Below are 8,944 nucleotides of genomic sequence, written 5' to 3' on the forward strand. Positions count from 1 at the left end.
TATGAGTGGATTATCTCTCCTTTCTGAGCTTCAGTTTCCTCATCTGTAAAATAGGATTAATAACCCACTCAAAATCCTGCAGCACTCCAGTCATCAGCCAGGAACCTGCCAGAATGTAATTTAAGGCATGAGAAAACAAAGAAGAGCAATTCCACTTCTTTTATACAGTTCTTTTAAAAATTGCTATTTAGAAAAGATTGTCATAGAAATGTCCTGTAATGATAGGAACCTTAGATCTTGTCCAACCATCTCATTATAATGATAGAAAAACTGAGGCCCAGAGAGAGTAAAGCCTGCCTCAGGTCACCCAAACAAAACAGTACCTGTCGAATGTCCCTCTAACAAGCACAACAAAAACTAGCTTTTGTGAAGAACTGACTTCTGAGGGGCTACTGGCCCCAGTACCCAAAAGCCAAAGTCACTGCTTCTAAGAGTTTTCTAACCTAAGAAGAGCTCATCACTGATAGACCTATGTTCTTTCCCTCAACTTAGGCTGTGAAGAAAGATTAAAGGTGACCAACAAGAAGAAATTTGGTGACAATGGAAATGTTCATTATCTTAATCATCGTGATGAATTTATGTGTGCATATATATAGCAAAACTCATCAGTCTTTAAATATGTGTAATTTACTGGCGGTCAAATGTACCTCAGTAACATGAAGAACTTAGCAGGGCCTGAATAAAGCTAATGAAGCTACAAAGTAGCTTTGTTGTTCAAGATCAGCATTCCTTCCACTTTGTTTCATGGAGGCACCACAGGCAAGCAGCTTTCTTGGAAGTTGTCATACCTGGGCCCCCTGGAGGCCTGCGGCTCCTCTCTGCTCCCCGGTGGTTGCAGAGTATGGCGCCCTCCCAGCATGGTCCTCAGGCTGTATCCTGTTCTTTGGCTCACCCCTGGGTGACACGGCAGCCAGTCAGGGATAGGTGCAGAACTAACTTTTCTGAATTCTTTCTCCCTAAAGATTCTCAGGAAACCTGTAGCTCGAAGTGAATGAAAATTCAAAAAATCAATGCATGCATACGTGCATGCACACTCAGTCATGTCTGACTCTTTGAGATTGCATGGACTGTATAGTCCACCAGGCTCTTCTGTCTATGGAATTTTCCAGGCATGAATACTGAAACAGGTTGGCATTTTCTTCTCCAGGGGATATTCCCTACCCAGGGATTGAACCCACATCTCTTGTGTCTCCTTCATAGACAGATGAGTTCTTTACCAGCTGAGTGATGAAACTAGTTAAGTCATTCAAAAGAACTCTATCACCTATAGCTATCTCACTTCCACTCCATGTCATCTTCCCTCATCTCACAGCTCCCTGAGGGGACATATATGTGGTACCTAAGATTAGCTTCCGAGCTGCAGAATTGGCTTTTTCTTTCTTCTTTTCCCCAGTTCAACAAATACTTTTTGAGAATTTACCTATGTGCAAGGTTGGGTCTTTGGGAAAATGAAGATGCTCAAGCCACTTCTCTGATCTCCACGTGCACTCTCAGCCTGGGACACAGTGGGCAAAATGTGATGCATGCCATGAAGGCTCTGTGAGGGCTGGAGCATTACAAAAAGAGAGCGTGCTTGCTTTCACCCAGGGCCATGTGGGAGCTTTCATAGGATGGTACCATAGAGCTGAGTCCTAAAAGATAAGTCATTGTCCCTTAACAATATGAAATGGCATTTGGATGGTGTTTTACAAATTCTCTGGTGGCTCAGGTGGTAAAGAATCCACCTGCAATGAAGAAGACCTGGGTTCTATTCCTTTACTGTTAAACTTCTTAAGATCTCTTCTTTTCTTCACCACCTTGACCTTTTCATTTCTTAGATACTTCAATGCACCGCTGTCTGAATCCTTCCCTACACCTCCATCGAACAGTTTTCTAGAAGGGTGGCAAATAGATTTCAGCTTGTTGGCAACTCTGACTGATTGACAGTAACTGCTTGGGGTACTGTGTTGAGAAGGATTCTGAGGCTGTATCTAGGTTCAGCAGGAAAATGTGCCCAAACCAGTTTGTCATGTAATCCATGGGTAGGCAGGTGGGGGCTGGAGGCATGTAGTCATACATGTCTTATATTTGCTAGTCCTGCCTTAGGACACTTAGGGGCTTCCCAGGGGCACCCCTGGACACTTAAGGGCTTCTTAGGTGGCACTAGTGGTATAGAATCTGCCTGCCAATGGAGTGGACTAAGAGACGCAGGTTTGATCCCTGGGTTGGGGAGATCCCCTGGAAGAGGACATGGCAACCCACTCTAGTATTCTTGCCTGGATAGAGGAGCCTGGTGGGTGACAGTCCATGGGCTTGCAAAGAGTCGGACATGACTGAGTGACTAACATTTTCTTTCACTTACATTTTCTAAAGAGGTTTTCATATAATTCTGTCTCATCATACAACCATTTTAAAAGGTAGGTGGGCTGTAGCATAATGCTCATTTTAGAGACAAGGGAACTGAACCTCATAGGGGATGAGCCTTGGAGGTATGACATTCAACCCAGGGCTACAGATCTAACCCTTCTTACTACTCCATGAAGCTGCTTAATAGGCAGAGGTAGGAAGAGCAAAGAAGCCAGAAAGCGTGCTCGCTTCGGCAGCACATATACTAAAATTGGAACGATACAGAGAAGATTAGCATGGCCCCTGCGCAAGGATGACACACAAATTCGTGAAGCGTTCCATATTTAAAAAAAAAAAAAAAAGAAGCCAGAAAGCCATGGGTCTTTGGGCCATGATGGGTATTTTGGTCAGCAGGAAAATGAGGATTATGTAAGGAAGTAGTGGATGACAAGACTGGGAATGAAGCTTGGGACATACTTGTTGATAGCTTTCAATGCCAGGCTAAGGGTCTGTGTATTTATCACCTATGTTTTATAAGAATAATGGTAGATGTTAACTAAACTTATTGTGGTGATCACTTTGCAATATATACAAATGCTGAATCATTAGGTTGTACCTCTAACATTGGTTGTACATATAACCAATACAATGTTATATGTCAATTATATCTCAATTATAAAAAGAAAAGGAAAATATAAAAACAATGTATATATAACTGAAATGGCAATCCACTCCAGTATTCTTGCCTGGAGAATCTCATGAACAGCATGAAAAGGCAAAAAGATGACGCTGGAATATGAGCCCTCCGGGTCAGAAGATGTCCAGTATGCTACTGGGGAGAGCAGAGAGGAATTACTAATAGCTCTAGAAAGAATGGAGTGGCTGGACCAAAGTTCAAACAATGCCCAGTTGTGGATGTGTCTAGTGGTGAAAGTCTGATGGTATAAAGAACAATATTGCATAGGAACATGGAATGTCAGGTTGATGAATCAAGGTAAATTGGACATGGTCAAGCAGGAGATGGCAAGAATGAACATTGACATTTTAGGAATCGGTGAACTAAAATGGATGGAAATGGGGGAATTTAATTCATATGACCATCATATAACCCGAGATATGCAGATGACGAAACTAAAGAGCCTCTTGATGAGGTTGAAAGAGGAGAGTGAAAAAGTTGGTTTACAACTCAACATTCAAAAAACTAAGACCATGGAATCTGGTCCCACACTTCATGGCAAATAGAAGGGGAAGAAGTGAAAGTCGTGACAGATTTTATTTTCTTGGGCTCAAAAAACACTGCAGACAGTGTCTACCATGAAATTAAAAGACACTTGCTCCTTGGAAGGAAAACTTTGACAAACCTAGACAGTGTAAAAGCAGAGACATCTATGCCAGTCCAGGTTCGATGCACGATGCTGGATGCTTGGGACTGGTGCACTGGGACGGCCCAGAGGGATGGTATGGGGAGGGAGGAGGGAGGAGGGTTCGGGATGGGGAACACATGTATACCGGTGGCGGATTCATTTTGATATTTGGCAAAACTAATACAATTATGTAAAGTTTAAAAATAAAATAAAATTAGAAAAAAAAAAAAAGCAGAGACATCACTTTGCCAACAAATGTCTGTATAGTCAAAGCTATGGTTTTTCCAGTAGTCATGTATGGATGTGAGAGTCGGACCATAAAGAAAGCTGAGCTCCAAAGAATTGATGCTTCGGAACTGTGGTGCTGGAGAAGACTCTTGAGAGTCCTTTGGACAGGAAGGAGATCAAACCAATCAATCCTAAAGAAGATCAACCCTGAATATTCATTGGAAGGACTGATGCTGAACCTGAAGCTCCAATACTTTGGCCACATGATGTGAAGAGCCGACTCATTGGAAAAGACCCTGATATGGGGAAAGACTGAAAGTAAAAGGAGAAGGGGGCGGCAGAAGATGAGATGGTTATATAGCATCAGCGACTCAATGGACACAATTTGAACAAACTCAGGAGACAGAAGAGGACAGATGAACCTGGCATACTACTGTCATGGGGTCCCAAAGAGTCAGACACAACTTAACACCAACAAGAATGTAACTGAATCACTTTACTGTACAGTTATACTGTACAAGTTTGCTGTACAACAGTGTAAATCAACTATACTTCAATAAATAAATTTAATAAAAGAATTGAGTTAAAATTAGTTCTTGGAATGGAAGTGGGGACCAAGCCAATGATGTATGTAAGAAGCTTCCTTTGCTTTGCTTTTAGGCCCCCCAACAAAATAAACAAACAACATTAGGGTGACCCCAGTCCCAGCCATGAGTAGATTTCCAGAGAAGGCACAAGGAGACGTTCATCCAGGTTAAATAACAAAAGCCATTTCCTTTGGAGCAGCTTGCTTTCCAGCTCCCACGGAGGGGGCAGTAAGGTCAGGGAGCAGAAGGCAGTGAGAGAGAGCAGGAAGATAAAGGGAGGGCCAGGAAGGGAAGACAGGCTCCAGGCTACATCCTGACAGCCTGCCGGGCCCAGCCTGAGGCTCTCCAGAGATGCTCTCGCCAGTTTCCCACTAGAACAAATTCAACTTTAATCAACTGTTTTCCCCCTCCAGTTCATTGTTGTTGCAGGCAAAAGAGAAAGCCCTTGTGTTGAGACCTTTTGCTAATCTTCCCAACAGCAGCGGCAGCAGCATGCATGGGGCAGAATAGGGCAGGCCTCCATGGAGGCAGTGCAAAGCTCATGTGAGTCAAGGAATCTGGGGCAAATTACTGAGCTTCTCTGAGCCTCAGTTTTCTCAAGTATCAAAGAATATTTGATGGACTGGTAGGAGAATTCAAAGAGCTCAATCAGATGGAAGCCCAGTGTGGTGCCTGACTCCTGGGAGGGACTCAATAGATGCTAGCTTCCTCAGTTCCTCCCCCTTGTGCCTAGAATGGCTGCCAGGGGATGCTCATGACACAATGGCACAAGATGTCATCTTGTGCGCAAAAGCATCCAAGCCGAGTGTAGATTTCTTTAGGGCAAACAACATTGAAGAATGTGTCCCATGTCATGTTTTAGGAGGATAAGCACTAGTGGGATCATGTATATTAAAAAAGGAAAGATTAGAAAAATCCTCTTTCCAGAGAGTCTAGGCAGGGGTTGGGAGGTAAACTATTAAAAGGGAAGAGATTCAACTAAAGCAGAGTAATCTGAGGTTCAATCACCACCACTTCCTCCCTGAATTTCAGCAAGGAAAGCATTAGAGGAAGCTAATGAGAAAACAAAACAGTCAATGGCCTAGTTATTCATGCACATCGAGGAGACTATTAGTAGATCTAACAGATGTAATTGATTAGTAAATCTATTCTAGGTTTGCCAGTCACCAGAGATCCAGAAATGGGAAGGCTCCCAGAACCAAATGCTGGTGAATCCTGTCACACAATCCTGGCAACTGTCTGCTCATAAGGTTCTTTTTAGAAAGGCAGGTCACTCTAAGGCAGTGTGTCCCAATCTCCAGTCATCTGTGGGTTATGCTATGCTATGCTAAGTCGCTTCAGTCGTGTCCGACTCTGTGCGACCCCATAGACAGCAGCCCACCAGGCTCCCCCGTCCCTGGGATTCTCCAGGCAAGAACACTGGAGTGGGCTGCCATTTCCTTCTCCAATGCATGAAAGTGAAAAGTGAAAGTGAAGTCGCTCAGTCGTGTCCGACTCTTAGTGACCCCATGGACTGTAGCCTAACAGGCTCCTCCATCCATGGGATTTTCCAAACAAGAGTACTGGAGTGGGGTGCCATTGCCTGGGTTACCTTCCCGATTTTTATCGTTAGCCACATACAACCTAAACTATTACTTAACACATATTTTCCTTTAAATTTCTCACTCTTTCACTCAAAGAAACTGTGTATCAGTCATGTAAATCGGAAAGGCACTACAGTGTGTGCTAAATTAAAGGAAACCATGAAAACAAACACACTGCTATTAAAATAAAAATATTTATTCACGTCCCATCTTAAAGCATGAACTGTACCCCTACTCCCACAGCAAGACAGGCTGACTCTAAAGAACAAGATGATTGCCTTGAGGATGAAGCCTGCTCCAAGATACTCCTGGCAGCTGAGCTTCTACTCAAACAGAAAACCATGCTGGAGTGGCAAGGCTCTGATGAACAGCTGACTTGGAACATGGTGTCTTTGAGTCTTGCCCTGGAATCTCCTTTCAGATTATGGAAAGTTAGATGGTACTTACCCCTTAGGGATAGGCAGAGAGCTAGGCCAGAAGGCCAGCAGGTGAGGGAGCAGCTGCAGTGCCCTGGCTCTTGCTGGTTCAGATTGCATCCCTATCAGATCCAAAACCTGCACTCAGGAAACTTGTTTATTTAATAGGTTGCTAACTGTATTTTTTATCTTTTTATACAGTTCATGAGGTTCTCACGGCAAGTATACTGGGGTGGTTTGCCATTCCCTACTCCAGTGGATCTTGTTTTGTCAGAACTCTCCACTATGACCCATCCATCGTGGGTGGCCCTACACAGCATGGCTTATAGCTTCATTGAATTATGCAAGCCCTTTGCCACGACAAGGCAGTGAAAGGGATCACAAATCGCATCACCGATGCAATGGACATGAACTTGGGCAAGCTTCAGGAGATGGTGAGGGACAGGGAAGCCTGGTGTGCTGCAGTTACTGGGGTTGCAAAGAGTTGGACACAACTGGGTGACTGAACAGCCACAACTGTATTTTTACAATGATTTCCTTCTTCCTCTTCTGTAATATTTTATAAATTTCCTGTTGAGAATGCCAGATGTGCGTCTGGTCCTCAGGTGGACTAGGACCAGCTCCCCCACCCTGAGGCCACCTGGCATACTGTGAACAGCAGAGTCAGTGACAGGATTCCATGAGGAAGATAAAACTGAAAAAATGCATCCCTTCTCCACCTGGAAACACTCAAAAAGGGGTTTCCTTTTTGTTCTTACTTCTGTTTTTATGAGGGTCACCAGGTCTTTACATTCATTCAGAGATCAAATAGCAAAGGAAGCTCATGGACAACATCTTTAGTGACAAATTTGGGCATTTTGATAGCTACCCTCTATAGATCTATTTTTTTCTATTCTTCATCTTACGCTAATGGGGATCAAGCAGGTTTCAAGAAAGGCACAGAACTACTTGACTGACAAACACAAACAGGCTTTTTGCATGGAGGGAAGGAGAGATTTGTCTACTCTTTTAACCAGATAATGGGTTCAAAGAAATCTGCCACTTCCTACCTTTTCTCTTCTTCTCCAATCCCTGAGTCTCTTCCTCTCCAGGATGGCTGGCTGGCTGTCACGGTAGGTGGGACTATATGGGCCAGAGATCATAGAAAACAGAGAATCAGAGACATCTAGAGTTGGGGAAGTCTAGGTCTACAACCATGGTCAGAGTTGAGGAAGACTGCAGGACTCACTGGCTGCAGGCTTGCAGTCGTCAAAGTGTATGGCGAGTACAGCGGTAACTGACTGTACAACAAAGATTTCTTTAAGTCAAGGTTATTCTAACCTACAAAACAATGGGCATGTTCAACTTCCAAGGGTGCCTGAAAATCAAAGCTAAATGCACAGTCTCATAGGGAAGATACACTGGAGAAGGAAATGGCTACCCACTCCAGTATTCTTGCCTGGAGAATCCCATGGACAGAGGAGCCTGATAGGTTCCCAGTCCATGTGGTTGCAAGAGTCAGACACAACGTAGCCACTAAACCACCATAGGCAAGCCAAAAACTTACCTGTTCAACACATGAAAAGATGCTCAACATGACTAGTCATTAGGGAAATGAAATTCCAAATCACAACAAGGTACCACTTTACACCCATTAGGGTAGCTACTATTTTTTTTAAGGTAAAAAATATTAAGTGTTGGTGAAGGCGTGGAGAAACTGGAACTCTTGCAGTGCATCACTGGTGGGAATGTGAAGTGATACAGCCACTGTGGAGAACTTTTTGGGGGTGGCCCTCAAAAATACCCCAAAGAATTGAAAACAGGGACTCAAAAACAGATATTTGCACACCCATGTTCAAAGCAGCATTATTCACAATAGGCAAGAAGTGGAAGCAATTCAAGTACCCAGCAAGGGATAACACAATGTGGTATACATACATACTCTATGGAATATTATTCAGTCTTTAAAAGGCAGGAAATTCTGACACATGCTACAATAATGCTATTATGGCGCTGCAAAATAATCTTGGTTTTGCATTGTTGAACTTTGCTGTTTGATACTGGAATACATTCTTAATAAATGTGGTTATGTTAGACATCATTTTAATGCACATTCTCACAGTATGTTTTTTTCGCTAATGACTTATTACTTGCTGTTTATATCTATCTAAGACTAGGGAAACGATGTTAGACAAAAAGCAAATTCAAGCAATTTTCTGTTTTAATTTATTTATTTGTAATTGGAGGGTAATTGCTTTACAATATTGTGTTGGTTTCTGCCATACACCAACATGAATCAGCCACAGGTATACATATGTCCCCTCCCTCTTGAACCTCCCTCCCACCTCCCACCACATCCCACCCCTCTAGGTTGTCACAGAGCAACCTAGACCTTGAGGTCCCTGAGTCATACAGCAAATTCCCACTGGCTATCCATTTTACATATGGTAGTGTACATTTTT

The 8,944-nt window shown here is 43.2% G+C and overlaps 1 non-coding gene across 1 annotated transcript; it reads left to right on the plus strand.

Annotated features, from left to right (window-relative positions):
• The first annotated feature begins 2,566 nt into the window (after window positions 1-2,566).
• On the plus strand, window positions 2,567-2,673 carry LOC139181843 (U6 spliceosomal RNA). Its single transcript, XR_011565571.1, has one exon. It is a non-coding gene; the product is annotated as a U6 spliceosomal RNA (small nuclear RNA).
• The last annotated feature ends 6,271 nt before the right edge of the window (window positions 2,674-8,944 follow it).

Source organism: Bos indicus, chromosome X (genome assembly GCF_029378745.1).
Source record: "Bos indicus isolate NIAB-ARS_2022 breed Sahiwal x Tharparkar chromosome X, NIAB-ARS_B.indTharparkar_mat_pri_1.0, whole genome shotgun sequence".
Taxonomy (NCBI): domain Eukaryota; kingdom Metazoa; phylum Chordata; class Mammalia; order Artiodactyla; family Bovidae; genus Bos; species Bos indicus.